Below are 16,381 nucleotides of genomic sequence, written 5' to 3' on the forward strand. Positions count from 1 at the left end.
AGTAAGGATTTACTCAACATAGGTAAACCTGCGTGGTATCTACCAGAACTTAACGAACCCAAATAGCCACCCCACCAGTGAGTTTAAGTTCTTGTCCCAGTTAATAGCGGACAGAGCAGTGGGGTGCTACAAATACATATTTGGTGCAAATATCTTTTTAATTACTTTAGAAAAGTCTCAAAAAACCACTTCTCCAAAGTTAAATTATGTTCAGCATGTAGATGTAAACATTTCAATTCATAAAGTAATCAACATTCTGAAAATTACGTGATCTAAAATTACATGTGACTGAATATTATGTCATTCCATGAGATTACAGGCACAAAATCTTATTTCATAAAAAAAACAAAAAAAACAAAAAAAAAAAACTTATGGACAAAAACCTGGTATAATTTTCTAGAGCGTTATGGCACTTTATTTTTCCATCAGTGTTTTATTCTCTTGCCTGTCTTCCAAGAACAGTATCCCCTGCCATTGGAAACAACAGTCATAAAAACTGTTTATAAGATATGAAAGAGTAATCCTTCCTGGTGATAAAATATTATATATATATATATATATATGATGTACGTTGTCCGCAGAGAGGTTGACCCATTTCAACCTCCTTACCTATCAGAGCCTGGATTAGCAGGCATCTATATTGAGAAGTAGCAGTTCCGACACGTTTATATTTAAAATGAAGAAAGGGGAATATATCCGCCCTTCAAAGACAAAACAGTTTGTAACATAACACAAACTAATAAGCTGTACCAAGGGGTTGGAGTGCTCCATTTACTGTGTGTAGAGGAGCTGGTGAGACAGTTCTTAGTACCTATTCTTATGGCAAAATGAGTCATCTGAATAACACCTACAGCATTTTATCTTACCGCAAATGTAGTAGTAAGAGAATTTGTTTTTTTCTTTTTGTCATTTCCATCTGCTGCACTATTTTTAGTTTGCGATTATATAAGAAATTAGGTGTTGCTGGAGGATTATGTCCTTGTTCCACGAACATATTTGTCAGAATATATTTGCTAAGCAGAATTTAAATTTGCCTTCAGAGAATGAAGAAAAATTGAGTTTATAGAAGCAATAACAGATGAAAATGAAAAAGAAAAAAAATCACTTTAAAGAGTTTGATCCAGTTAGTGATCACCATTATCAAGTTGGGGTATCCCTAGAATTTCTTTGGAAACTTCTCTGACAGAGTACGCCAAAATGAGAAGACTAGGACATGCCAAGAAAATTATGGTGATAAAGAGAGGATAATAAACATCTATATTTTGATAAGGAATCTGACAATAATTATTTTTTTTCTCTAGCATTTGAGGCAGAACACCAAAGATGCAACATAAAAAAAGACAACTAGAGACAATTCTTTATACAATTTTACAATACACCAGTACTTCTCCAAATACAGGGCAGTCAGCTGGTTTTGACAAAATGAAATACATCAAGACCCTGAATTTTTTTTTTTTTTTTTTATCTTTATCATTTTTATATTGTTCCCATGACAAGAAAGACCTTCAGCAACTTATAAGCCTATCCACCGAAGCATTATACTTGGCCATCTATGCCTCAGGGAAAGCTTAAGCTATTAGATGAGAGGGGGAAGAGGAACAGATACAGACGTCAGGGTACGTAGAGGAGGAGGTTATAAAATGATACCACACGGTGCTTCAGATGAATAATTCCAACGGGAAAGAGCAAACGGCGACAAAAAATTTATCTCTCAAATACAGGCCTTAATGAATGTGAAGGTTATACAGCTACAGGTAAAATGTGCCATATTTTATTCTTCTAATTGACGTAACAACTTTAACCTCTTGGAAGCTCAGACGAAATTTAAGACATCCTTTGCTGAATGGCACTAACCTGTGGAGACCAAACTACATTACAAATCTTGAATCATACTTAAGTTAGTTTCTAATTAATATGAATTAAAGGACATACTGGTAAATAAGACAGGGGTGGTAGTAAATTATAGTAGAAACTGTAAAAAAAAAAAAGAAAATCCAGAGCACAATAAAAAAAAACTATCAAATGTCTAAATGAAGACTGTTTTACATACAGACCTCTGTTTTTGGTTTCTTTGTAGAGACTGGCAGATGACCTCCGAAATTTGGGCATTCTCTGGACCCCTATGAGACATCAGGCTCAGTTCTGGGTGCTAAGATCAAATGTGGCCCAAATGCAACATTACTGTTTCTTAGGGCGAATGATTGCATGTTATGTGAGGGCCAGAACTGACCCATGTTAAACAACAAGCGGCAAGTATGAGTTATGACACAATGTGTGTGGACTCTAGCTGAAACCCATGAAAGGAGGTCAGATTTGACCTTTGTGAAATAAAGGTCTTCACATCCCTGATTTCGCTGTTTTAGAGCGAACAGTTTTGCTGTGTGGGAGGAAAGACGATCAAGTTAGATATTGCATCATAGTGAGCACTTTCAGATAGTACAAGGCTTTGAATTCTGGGCTTTTAATGAGCTAAGGATTTTGAAGGGGCTGCACTTTGTATTACCCAGCCACAAGGCCATTTTATAACGTACAACTTCAGTTGTTATGAAAAATTCTGTATATATCATACATGACTTAAAGGAAATTTGACTTTGCAATTTTACGCCTTGAAATTCTTAGGAGTGTTAGAAGTTATTTGTATGATAAGCTTAGGAGGATTGCAGTTCCACCAGGTGTTTGCTAATTGGTGCTGCCACTAGTCTGGTGAAGTTGAGTGGTGAGGGGCATTATGGAAGCCTGTTCTGTGAGACAGAAACTCAACTTGGAGACTGCAGCTGCAAGAAGGAACTTTGTTTGAGCAAGCGTTTAGGCATCACTGAATGAATGCCTCAGGAGATTCAAGAAGTTAATCAAACATGCATGAATGAATCAAGCACCAACAAAAGAATGATTGATTTTTTATTACCTAAAATAAAGAAGTCAATTCAGCTTTAATTCAGTTAATATGTTTAAAGTCACGTTTCCATCTTATTGTCCAATTGAGTGGACTTCTAAAATTTTGCAAAAAAAAGAAATAACAAAAATGTGAAGCTATTGGTTTGGAGCGAATCAGCCAGGCTACACAAAGCGCAATTTCATCAGACGTTGACTCTCCACATGGCCGTAATAAAAAAAGATGTAGAGGTTGCAAACTAAACTAGATCACACATCTCACAAAAACGAAATGTTCTCTCTACATGAACTGCAGGTTTGGTCTTTTAAATTATTCAGTTAAGGCATTGTATGACTACTGCTAAACAAAATGAAATTTATTACAAGCAATTGTAGCTCTACAAATGTTTTTTTTTTATTTTTATTTTTTATTTTTTTGTTTTTATGTCAACTGGCATCATAGTCAAAGGGAAATGTTTACCGATATTTTCATCCATGTGTTCTTGAAATGATTATTGACCTCAGAAATTTTAGTAGGAGGGAAAGTTTGCTATGTAATAACTTATTCAGTAAATGTGTTTCCATCTCCACTTTTATGCTCTGTGAAACATGAAACTACTGAAAAACATTGTGTGTGCAAACTATTCTGACACTGTCTTTTTGCATGAGTACCGTAATATCCTTTTAAATGTTTGACACACTAATCTCACAAATGCACTCCTAGCTGTTGTCTGCTAAGATATCTACAGTGTCATGGAACCAAAGGGTGAACTATGCAGACAGTTCCAGTGAAAAAAAAAAAAAAAAAAAAGGAAAGCAGATATTTTCAAAAATTTAACTGTGCATGTTTAATTCGACTCTGACTCTGACAAAAAAAGTGAATTTATTAGACCTAAACAACTCGTGCAATTGCTGCAAATGAAACCACGTACATTGAGATAAACTATGCTGATTAACTCTGATGGTTGCTCATAAATTAAAAAGAAAGTCAATATAATCATTGAGCTTATACTAATGTGTATGTATGAAGCAAAATAGATTGTTAGTTTCTCTAGATATTGAATGAAACTAGTAGAATTAGGTGAAATAGATTGAAGTTCAACTTAAAAAAATTAGGCTCTCCAATGTGAAACTATTATCTTAATGTTTTAATATATTTATCTCACATGAACTGAGGATGGCAACGTATTTGCTTTTATAAAGTCTGTGCCATTTAAAAGTACACGGATGCTCTTTTAAGAATGACGGCTTCTGTTTGAGAAATTGGACTCCTCCACATCAGGCCTTCCTGTGACCCTGTTGTGCTTTGTCAGCGATACTCAAGTCGCTTGCTGTTTCTCCCCTTTACCATGTTCGGTTTGTGTGTGCTGAAAGTAAACATTGCAGCATTGTAATGACAAATGGCAAGCAAGCAGAGAGGAAGCCTCATAGACTACTACCTCCGCGTTACCTTTCACTATTTCTGTGTGCAAGTGAGAACGAGTGGACTGCCAAGAGGAGAGAGGTACCAAAAATGTCTTCTATTGAATGTTTTCTATCCCTTTATTGCTTCCTGTAATTGGTTCTCTGACAGGCAACTGGTCTTTGTTGTCCTTTTTCCACTGTTGAAGGACATTACACAACAAAATATGGAGGAAACCACATGCGAGCTCCATAAATTTGATTTAAAAGTAATAGTTGTCAGCACCCGCTAATCTAACTACATTTTGTGGTCGGAAAGAAAAATTAGAATACTACTAAATATTTTAGTCAGAAGGGCATCATCTCAACCCAACACACATAAAAGCCACTTTCTATGAGACCTTTTATTGTCATCCTTTGAAAGCATATTCAAAATGTTATGTGTGAATCTCTTGCAAAAGCAGGTCACATTATTACAATGAACTGACATTCCTACAAGAAGTGCAAAGTCATTTCCAGCCAGTTTGTAACCATTGTATTTCGGCTGGATATGAATGTGGTGTGTTGATTAAGCTAAGTCGCAATACTGTGAAGGTTATAAGTTTGGTCCCTTGTGACGACAGCAGTGCTAATGCTACGTGTACTCACTGTGTGATAAATGCAGTGGAACATAAACAGACAATAGTCATATATTAGATGGTGTATTTTAGTTAAAAATAGGGGCGGAAACCCGAGAATGGCAGTGTTTTTGTGTGCAGGTGGTTAAATAGAAGGTCCTTCTAACCACTTGTACATGTTAAATGAGGGTGTTTTAGTACAACCAGCTCATAAGACGAGACGAGACAATATAATGCATGATTTTGGTTTAATTAGAATGACACAAGAGTTTTAGCTCAATGTTGGGGAAAAAAAAGACAAAGAATCAAATTTTCTTTGAGATTCTAAAATTCAAAAAGTTTTAGAATTCATCAGATGTGTTTTAAAATGTCTTTGATCATATGGACTGTCCTACTTAATGTTTTATTCTTATATTATTCTTATTTTTAATGGAGTGGGATGCTTTTTTTCTGCATGCTCATGTCCAAGATTTTAGATGAAGCTCGATTTAATCTCGTTTTTCAGCTGATATTAGATCAATTTCCAATGTCGACATCAGATTGGGACTCTCCTATTACATACAATTCAATTCAATCCATTCATGAGTAGATGCAGTTAATTTGGGGTAAATATTTAAAGAAATGCTCGGCTAAGCTGTATTGCAACTATTGCTAAACAAAATGAAATGTATTACAAGCAGTCGTAGCTCTGCAGATGGTTTTCCATGTCACTGGACATCTTAGTCAAAGTGACATTATTATACAGATACTTTCATCTGTGTGTCCTTGAAATGTCTATTAACTGCATGTCAGTAATTATTTTTTCTAAAATACCACCTGATAAAACGTCGATACGGACAACCCTGCATCCATAACTGAGTCACTGACAAGAAAACTGGGCTGACAACAGCATAACGCAATGCACTCCTTTTAAGATTATGTCAGTTCACCCAGGCTTTGTAATCCAAGTGTTGAGTTTCTTTTATCTTCCACTCAGAGTCTGACAGCGTAGGCTTTCAAGTGATATCAAATTCCTTCTTGGAAATTCCAGATGAAATACCAGCAAACAAAGGCAATGCAATTTTTATATCAACCGGTTGTTTCATCCGTATGCTTACAAAGTTAACATAATGAGCTATTTTGCGCTGTAGTGACATTTCAGATAGATCAAAAGAAAGTGCGAGACTAATTAACTTTGGCTGGGTCAACTGCTTGATGTTTTAGAAAACTCAAAACACATGAAGGTCTAGAAGAGCATCACTAAAGGCACACCTGTACTAGTTATCTAACTGGGGTGATGAGGGACTTATCAACCAATCAGAAGCCAATTCAGGGTAAGATGAGCAACACAACAAGTTTAACAGGAAATGTCAGTGTTTATTTAAATGGTCTAACTGATTATGTCATTTCATGATTAACAAAGGCAACAACAAGGAAAAGAGGAGGAAAAGAAAAACACAATTTCCTAGAGGCAGAAAGCAATGCAAGTGATCGGTGGAGAGTTAAAAGCAGAGTTTTTGCCAGCCACTGTGACGCCAAATAAAGTTTACACTCCGCCACTAGCATTTTAGGAGGCCGATGGCACGCTCCACGGTTGACTGCTTAGGGGTGTGAGTATTATTAAAGTGTGTGCCCTCTGTGTGCTCTGGGGGTTTGGAAACAGGGTTAGGAGCCAGAGCCCGAGAGGCAGTCACTGTCCTCGGCAGGTAATAGTGAAATAGTGCATCAGGTCCTAATAGTTAGAATTCCACAAATTAGTTTTTCATAAACTCACCAAGAAGTCAGCCATCACATACTGGACCTGCCTGCAGTCTACTCCCTACTCTGCCTTGCGTCAGGATGAAGAAGTCGGGTGCTAAGTCAGGCCAGCATGCCACTAAGTGTGACACGTGCACACTCGGGTCACATAAGACTTGCACACCAGTAGAATGCACAAGCTTACATACACAGATTCATTGTCGTAGGGAGCCCTTATCACTTCTTCTTTGTTCCACCGTCCTCCTCTTATAGTTTTTAATAGTCAGTTTTCTGACTATTTTCTGCTCCCTATTTTGACATATTCTTTTTTTTTTTTCTTCTACACAACAACCACAGTTTCCATTTGTCCAAAGTGATCTTGCCTGCCTCCTATCTGTGTTTGAGTCCTCAAAATTCCTAACGAACTCACAGCAGTGTGTTACTTGGAAAATACATTCAAGCTTTATTGTGCAAAAAAAAAAAAAAGTATGAAAATACATATTTACTATTTTACAATACAATTAGATGCCGCTCTAATTCTTCACGGTGAGGTTAAACTAAGAAAATTGTTGATAAGTTACAAATTTCACATTTGCTCTCCCCTGTCAGAAGTGTGCAGCACTCAGAGCACATATGTGAGAGAGAACTGGAAGTATGTTGATTGTTTGACACAGATTCTTCCAGGAGTCAGAGGGAGAAAAAGATAAACTACATTTAGTTGGAGGACAAAGGAACAAAGCATGTGATCACTGGAAAAAGAAAACCTGCTCTGGTGTAAAGGATGAATGAACATAAAACTATTTGGTTTGGTGTATTTGGTTTGGCAGACCTTCCTCAAGGTTTGATTAATAATTGAAACGACCGACATGAAGTAATGTTTCCACAAGCTTTCAGGGACATTTCCATGTATGTTTTTGACAAAATTATTATTTTTTTTTTTCTCACTGGATATTGCTGACATTGAGAAAATCAGGTTTAGATCTTTCTTTTGTAATGCATGTAAAAGGAATATTCTTGTGTAGTAATATTTTTTTTTTCTCACCACAATAAAAGACTCAACAAAGGCCAGTATAAATGTTGAATTATTTTTTGGTTTTGTTGTGTTTTTTTCCAGAACTGAGGAAAGGAGGAGTGTAATATTTTGTGACTAGAGTTATTCCCTTGAGACAGCTAAAAATCCATCTGTGAAGATTCAAAGGTAATACTAGTGTTTCTAACATTTGAGCTATGGCTGAATATAAAAAAAAAGAAAAGCAAATCTCCCATCTTCACTGATATTCTAAGCTGATCTCTCTGATCTGCTGTGACACAAAGGTCACAAAGCATTACGCTGTTGCCTCAAGTAGTGTTTCCCAAAACCAACACAACTCAAAACACACACCTGTACAAGAAATGTGTTTCTAAAATCCACTCCCTTTAGCTTCACATGTTTCACTCTTACTGACTTATTGTCACTTCTGTGCCTTTTTCTTTTCCTTCCTCTGCCTGGTTTGTCAGCTTAACTCCGAGGTGATTACAGTAAAAGTGACCGATAGAGGTGTTTGGTATCAGCAGTGGTGTTGCTTTTCAGTTTTTGTGGTTGCCCTAAGCATATGTCATGACAGGCTCCCTCTACTTATTCTTCCATTTGACTCAATGTTTTCTAGTATTGCATGTGCAGTTTTCCAGTTTTCTTGGTAATATGAACAAGCAGACATTAAACAGAAGTAATAAATACTTTTTGCAGATCACAGTGTTATCTGTGAACGCAAAAGCATTTAAAAAAAAAAAAAAAAAAAAACTTGGATAACGATTTCTAAATAATCATTAAGTCAACCGTTGCCTAAAAAATAGAAAATAAAAATATTGCATGTTATAATGGTTGCCATAGTAATGTTTTTGTTTTAGAAAGACAATACCAAGCAAATGGCAAATCAAAGTACTATAAAATGCCGTTTGTCTTATACATTTATGATGAGACATAGGGTCTAAACCACTGCAGAACCTCAATGCTGACAGACAGCAGCCTCATTATTTTGGAAATATAATACCTGTAAATTGTTTTCTAGGAGGCTTTCCTTAGACAGTGGAAAGTTGGAAGAAGTGTCACCTCAAACAGAAACACTAAAATAACCAAGATTTAAGACCAACATTTGTAACTGTCTGCTGTTTGTCTTACAAAGATTAGCATCTTGAACCCACTATAAAATTCAATAAATATATAATAAAACTGGTTCCAATGACCTTAACATCATATTTGAGCATGTCCTTCCCATGACATGTTGTATTTCTTTGGAGAGTCCACATCTCGTGCCTTGCACATACCCCCAGCTTCAAGAGATTCGCTAGAAGCAGAAAGCGCACAATACCCCAGCATGGCACGGCACATCAGTGAGAGAAGCATGCAAAGCAATGACTCTCTTTTGAATTGACATACGTGGCATTGTTTACCAACCCTGCTCTGTGCATTGTGATAAGCACACGCGGCTAAAAACAGCGGGATTAGAAGGGGCTTTCTTCCACATTGATGCTAGGCTTTTTACCTGTTTTTGTGTTTGCAACTCTGAAAACAAAGCATTGAAACCAGAGGGCAGGTGTTCTGTGTGTGAAATAGTTCACAAAGCATATTAAGCTTATAAGAATACAGCACGATACATACATACATACATACACGATACAGTATGTCCAAGAGCTCTCATGGACAGCTGTTATTTTTAGGATATGATAATCTTTCTCTAGAATTTTTTAACAATACTTTCAAACAGCAATGTTTTGCTACCCCTGACTGTACATCTGTCTGAATGTACATACAGCTGGGCGTTTTCATAATACTTCCTGCAGAGCGATTGACATATGGCATAGTCCAGGCCCGGGGATTAAATCCGGTTTATATTTTTTTATGTGGCCCTCTGTAGATGAGTATTTTGCATGCCATAATCAACCACTAACTAGTTTAAGAAGGTGGAGGGATCACCAAGCGCTCTCAACATGGACGACTGATGTGGGGTAGAACAGCTTCATAGGCTTTCTGGAAAACAATCTTGTTAATGAGAATTAATGTGAAAATGTTTCCAAAGAGTTCTACATATCAAAGTAGCAATTCACTATGTGCGAAAGGTTTGCATTTGTTATTGTGAACCTTGACTAATGTCACATGATGCATTCAGTGACAGAATATGGCTGCAGGATTTTTACGAATTTATCTATTGTGCTGTTGTTTTTTTTCTCCAATTGAATTTTTTGACAAGAGGCTCCAAAACTGGTTGGACCCGAGCTCTACTCGCTCTTCTGGTGTTGGCATGAAGACAAAAAAATATCATGTATCTCACTATGTTTGTCTTTGTGTCATTGTTTTGACATTTTATACAATATGTTGTTGTGCAACATGTTACCTATATATTTAAGTTTTTACTCAGACGTGATTCTAAGTGGCTAGAGTATGCAAGTACTTTTTTGGTGTCACAAAACCACAGAAAAATGCAATTATCTGACACTTGACTTTAATAAACATCTCTGGCTGTCATGTTTGCACTTAAAACAGCCAGTTATTCATCTGAACTCTCCCGTTGCTGCTTGCATTTCTCAGCTACTTTAATGTTTCATTCTTCTTTATCTACTGGTTTTTGCTTAATTTATATTTGTGTCACAATATATATTTTTTTTCTCTCTCTTGCTTCCTAACATTAAGTTTCATCAGCTCAGCTTTTCATTTGCTTTGTAATTACTGTCTCTTTCACTTACTGCCTGGCTGATTTTTTTTTTTTTTTTCTGCAAAGTAGCCCTACCAGAAAGACAACAAAGTTGGACTACAAGGAATGCTTTTAAAAGCTGAACAGCTATGCTTTAATTTCCCAACATAAAGGGAGTTTCAATCAGAACAGTCACAAAACATTTAAACTGTTGTGGGACTTTTTGATAGTTATTATTTATTAAAACTGAACGTTGACTTTAAAAGTAGATTGTAATTAAAATTGTTACGTTACTTAATGTGTTGTAATGCCTCAGGGCCGTTAGGGCGGTTGTTGCCGTCTTGATGTTGACAAACCGCTCATTCCTTAAAAGCAGCAACAGCATTTTCTTGCTTAAAACAATAAAGTGCACTGCACATCAACTGTTTTCTGTTGTGAATACATAAATAAATTTAATTTGTTTTTCAATTTTTTTTTTTTCAAATTTTCAATTAAAGCAAGGCTGAGCCGCTTCACCTGTGTCCTACTCTTAACCCAACTACTGAGTGTAAACTAAAGTCATGTGTGATAGACAGGGTTACTGAAATAGGCAATTGAATGTCTGCATAATACTTCAAATAGGTTTGACTTAATATTTTTCTTTTAAGTGCTGCAGTTTCAGTGAATCTGTAATGCTTTCCAACAAAACAAGGTCTTATGCAACATGCAATTTGAATCAGTGTGTAAATTTAAAATTTATGTGAAATGCAAACATTTGACATCGGACCCAAATATCAAAAATTTTCCTGTTATAGAACATGAATAAATAATTGGGAGGGTTGGGGAGTTAATATTGATTAGAAATTAATTCACTTCTTTTGCTTGTACATGAACTAATTTTGCTTAGAATAATTTGTCCAATCAATTGAATCTAATTATATTCTAACACAATTCAGAGATAGATTCATATACAGTTTGTAGACCAGAGATGTTTTTTGTAGTGTGTCCAGTAGTGGGGGTTTTTCTGAGTATAACACAAAATTACATACAGATGGCAGCTGCAGAATATTGATGATTATAAAGAAAACAGTAACGACTTGTCAAAATATAACAAAGTTTATGGAGATGGCCAGAAATCACATGTAACACAGATGCATGTGAATCACATTATTTGAATCACTGATAGTCCTATCAGTGTGGGAGATTCACTTTTTCTTAAATGGGCACTATAATCAAGTAACCTTTAGTGTCAGTTGTTATAACAATGTAGTATGTATCAAATATGAGTTAAATAAATTTGATGTAATTTAGCACCTTGAAATTGGGCCTCTCTCTGTCTCTCTCTCTCTCTCTCTCTCTCTCTCTTTTAGAAGCTCCTCCTCTTTCTGACATTCCGCCTTCGGCACGTCCTCACAACAATGTTCATCCATTATGCCTTTTGCAGTCGTTCTTAGGTGCATTGAACTGAGAAGTAGTTTGTATGTTAAGCTAATTGCTGCTGCTGCTAGTCTGGAGGAGCTAAGTGGGGAAGTTTGGGGACAGGTGCTCTGTGAGGCAGACGCTTGGCTGGAGACTACAGCTCCAAATAGGGACTTTATGGAAATAGGTGGCGCTTTGTGACAGTGAGCATTTGGGACATCCAAGGATTTCTCAAACGTATAAAGAATCAAAGCAAACTCCACATATGTTTTTGATGAGGGAATTACATTATAACGTAATGTAAAGCTCAAAAAAGGCAAAACACCCCCTTTAAAATGTTTTTAATAATACCTATTAAATAACCAAAAAAAACATAAATATATATGCAGAGCAAAACGTACAATCTTCTACTTTATTTTTCGCCAGTGTTACTCAGTTTTCCAGTTGATGTTTATTCGAGAAAGAGGCAATTTTCCTACATACAATTTCAGTTCAAGAGATTACATTGCATGAGCTTTATTTGGGAATGAAAATGACCAAACCACTCATACTGGACATTCAGTGAATTTTGCTAGCATTCTCCTTGGTAAACATACCTGCCAAAGATTAATTGAGTATGTCAAGGCTATAAGAATTCCTGACATCCAGTAGCAAAAAAGATTCGCTGCTTTGTGCACATTTTTTGCTTCCCAGCATGTTCCTTTATAGCAGTTTTAAGTAAAACGATGTAGTTTTACTTACTGGAATTTATCAAATGACGAATGGCCCATACCCATTAATCAGCATTTAAAACTAGATAACTAGTATTCTATTTCATACATTCATGTGTTCTATTAAAAAAAAGCAGAAAAAACCCCAACCTTTTTTGAAAATCTGTATTGTAATTGTTTACAGTATTGATAATGTTAATGATAGCAATATTCCCACTTGCAAGTTGAAGATTGCTGGTATTTTCTTCTGAATTTGAGTAAAGTAAAACTTGCGGCGTAGTCTTCTCTCTTTCTGGTAGGTTCTCTCCCTTTGTCCTTTACCCACTGGGGGAATTGTTGCACTTGAACCTGTAACAGGTGCACAGAGGTGACTTTGACAGAGATATCTCAAAGGTTGGTAAGAATAGAGGCTGCAGAGAATGAGATGCCAGCTGCAGATTTACACGCCTCCACTGGCTCACTGCACATCATTAAAGGCAGAGAGGCTGCTTGCAGTGACTTCATCCCTGTCCTAGCCCACACAGGCTACATCAGGGCCCTACCCATTGATTTATCCCAGCTGTCTCTCTGAACTGCTTTTCCCACCAAGAGAGAGTTGAGGACTGACGAGATTTACATGTGTATATGAGATGAAATTCATTTTGGAACGAGCACATGCTCCCTCTGACTGAAACCCCCCCAGCATTTTTTAGTCTTGTTACCATTCTTTTCCCGACCATTCCTCCCGCCATACGTACTGCTATTATTACAAATCCGGAAATAGTGACGGACATCCATATGCAAAGTGTCTCTAAAAAAAGCCCCCAGAGTGATTTTTTCTTTTGTCTTAGACTTTCTTGTCAGCACGAATAAGATTTCTTTTAATCAATTAAGCTTAAAAAATGTGTTGAGGTTTTGAAGTGAAATAGGAAAACAAAAATACCAAAAGAGTGTGAAATAAAATAACCTCTTTGTGACCGTCTAGGCTTCAATTCCTGACTTTGAGAGCTTTGCTGCAGGTCTTCTCTCTTTTTACCCATTTCCCATCTAGTAACTGGAAATAAAGGTGCCAAAAAATCCATACATCCATCTTATGTACACCCTTGTCCCTTACTGGGGTCAGGCAGGTTGCTGGTGCCTACATCCAGCTAACGTTCCAAGCGAGAGGTGGGGTTCACCCTGGACAGGTCGCCAGTCTGTCACAGGGCAACAGAGACAGACAGGATACACACACACTCACACCTAGGGAGAATTTAGAGAAACCAATTAACCTGACAGTCATGTTTTTGGACAGTGGGAGGAAGACGGAGCACCTGGAGAGAACCCATGCATGCACAGGGAGAACATGCAAACTCCATGCAGAAAGACTGGGGCCGGGAATTGAACCCACAACCTTCTTGCTGCAAGGCAACAGCTCTACCAACTGCGCCACTGTGCAGCCCAGGTGCCAAAAAAATCTAAAAATTAAATTCAAGGGATTGGAGAATGTTAATTTTAAATTTGATTTTTAATTTTCATAGCATTACTGGTAGCAGAAATACTATGTTGTATAGCCCAGTGTTTGTCAACCCTGGTTATTGGTACCTTTGTGCTTTAGATGTGTCTACTACAAACTTTGAAGTGTTAAAATAGAAAAAGAAAAAAAAAAAAAAAAAAAAAATATATATATATATATATATATATATATATATATATATATATATATATATATAGACATGTGGTGATGTGTGTAGTTGTGTGCTTTGTGGAAATATGTGTAAATGGAGATGTCTTGAAAAATGTTAGTGCTCCTCGAGTACCTTACATGCAAATTAACAGTAATTGTAAAATATTGTGAAATGACATGGTTGACATTTGTTACAGTTTGAGTCAGCAGGCGACTTTCACCAAGTCCGCAACCATTACCGTATGTTTCTGTAGCATCTACAATGCTGACAAATTGGAATCTGAGCTGGTGGTAACTAGGCACGAACAATCCATGATCCATTCATTATTAGAATATTTAGTGAATTGTGAATGTCTCGTGCAATCACAGAAAGCACTGTACATATTCGCAGCAAAAAGAAGAAAATCAGCATGTTTAGTAAAAACATGCTGATTTCGCACGGTATGGAAAAGAATGATTCCTACCGCCTCAACCCGCTCTGTTCACTTATAAGCTCATGCTGGTGCTGAAACATTTCTCAATAACATTTCCATAGTGAAGTTTTACATGAAATACACAGATTAGGTACTGTTATGCAGCACTACAGGGAAACAAGCAATTGGTTAAAATTCTAGAACACTGACATTGTGGAAAAAAAATCACAGACCACAGTTAACAGATTCCCCTTTTCGTTTTGTTCCGGGAAGGATGGCATGCTAAATCTGTTGCTTTGTACTCTTTCTTTGTGTGGTTTGTGTTCTTTATCTAACTGACTGCAGTCTGTTTAATCAAATGCAGACGTGCACAATTATGGTCTTCTTTTAGAGTTTTTATTTAAAACCTACCTTTCTGAATTCACAATGTTTTACTTTACCATGTAACAGCAGAGTGAATTATAAAATGATTCTTTTTAAAAAGCGTAACCTGGGACGTGCTCTAGACTATTGTGGGATCGCAGAGAGCATGGGGCCTATCTCCAGCCTTCACTGGGCCAAAGACAGGTTGTGCCCTGGACAGGTTAATCATACCGTAGGTACGATTGCACTTACACAATTATACCTAAGGTCATTTAAGAGAGACTAATTACTCAAAGAGTCATGTTTTTGGACAGTGTGCCGAAGCGCGGGTACTTGTAAAGAACATGCATGGGGAAAATATGCAAACTTCATGCAGAAAGATCCCAGGCTGGTATTTAAACCGTCTTGCTGCATGATGGCAATAATGACTGCCATCATGCATCATTACCTATTTTTATCGTTAGTACTAGTAATAGTACTATATACGTGTTACTATCGTTGTTGTTGCTGTTTGGTCTTGAAATTCACGTCATGAAATCAAAGAGGAACCAAGTCGATGACATTCGCAGTCAAACAGGTCTGTTCTTTTTAAATAGAGCACATCTGCAGCATTTGGCTGAACGAAAATAGCTTAAAATGAAGCGCAAAGCCATAATTTGTGCTTAGTCAGCATAAATGTTCTGCATAAAAGCAGCTGTTTTGAAACATGGAGATCAAGCTGGGAGAGATGATCTAAATAAGAAAAGAAAGATCAATTTCACGTTCTTTCTGCCTTGTGCACACTGTTTACTACAACGTTTATGTGCTTTTAGTTTCGGTGGTTAAATGTTTGCATTTTTAATTAAATCGAAACAAAAGAATAACCTGCATAAATATGTGTAAGTACATTAAATATCAGAAAAATCATCAAAAGGCAAAAAAAACATGTGGAAACTTTTCAGAGATATTTGGGATATTTTGCAAATTCCTTTCTAAGGATTAAGGATATTTTGATGGCAAGAGAAAATCCTCTGTAGACATCATCGTCTTGCTATCGTGTTCTGTAGAATCAAGCTTTATGTTGTGACAATAAATATTGCTTTGCCTTCTCTGCATGCCACCTAGTTCAAGGAGACACCTAAAACATGCAGGACAGAGAGACTTGAGTATCAGGGTTGGGAGCCGAGTCTAGGCTGTAGCTGGAGGACTTTGCTTTTTGGCTATGCACTTTCTTCGCCATGACAGATCAGAGCAGCGCCAGCATTGCTGCTGATTATCCCCCAATCCCTTTATCTGTCTTCTGCTCCCTCCTGCAATCAATACTGAACAAGACACCAAAGTACTTGTACTCCACCGCCTGAGGTAAGGTTACTGTATTTGTTTCCTTACAAGAGATAAAGGAATGATTATTGATTATATTTTCTGGCGAAAATATTTTCTAGTGACATTTGTAAGATAATGAGATAATAATTTTCCTAAATCATTCCTTTAAATTTTAGTACGACAGCCACAAAATGCTTCATTTCCGTATTATTTCTCATCATATGTTTTTTTTTTTTTTTTTTTTTTTTTTTTTTTTTTTTTTTTTTTTTTTTTTTTT

At 36.6% G+C, this 16,381-nt stretch overlaps 1 protein-coding gene and 1 long non-coding RNA gene across 2 annotated transcripts in view; one reads left to right on the forward strand and one right to left on the reverse strand.

The window, feature by feature from the left end:
* Nucleotides 1-5,463, reverse strand: part of LOC106948179 (uncharacterized) — a 15,522-nt gene extending 10,059 nt beyond the window's left edge. Inside the window, exon 1 of the long non-coding RNA XR_001425125.1 lies at nt 5,452-5,463. This is a non-coding gene — a long non-coding RNA (uncharacterized LOC106948179). The remainder of the gene's footprint in view (nt 1-5,451) is intronic.
* LOC106948178 (leucine-rich repeat-containing protein 4C-like) overlaps nt 1-16,381 on the forward strand; it is a 141,571-nt gene that overhangs the window by 26,316 nt on the left and 98,874 nt on the right. The window lies entirely within an intron of this gene.

This window comes from Poecilia latipinna, unplaced genomic scaffold, assembly GCF_001443285.1.
Source record: "Poecilia latipinna isolate Pla-1442-1.1 unplaced genomic scaffold, P_latipinna-1.0 Scaffold277, whole genome shotgun sequence".
NCBI classification, from domain to species: Eukaryota; Metazoa; Chordata; class Actinopteri; order Cyprinodontiformes; family Poeciliidae; genus Poecilia; species Poecilia latipinna.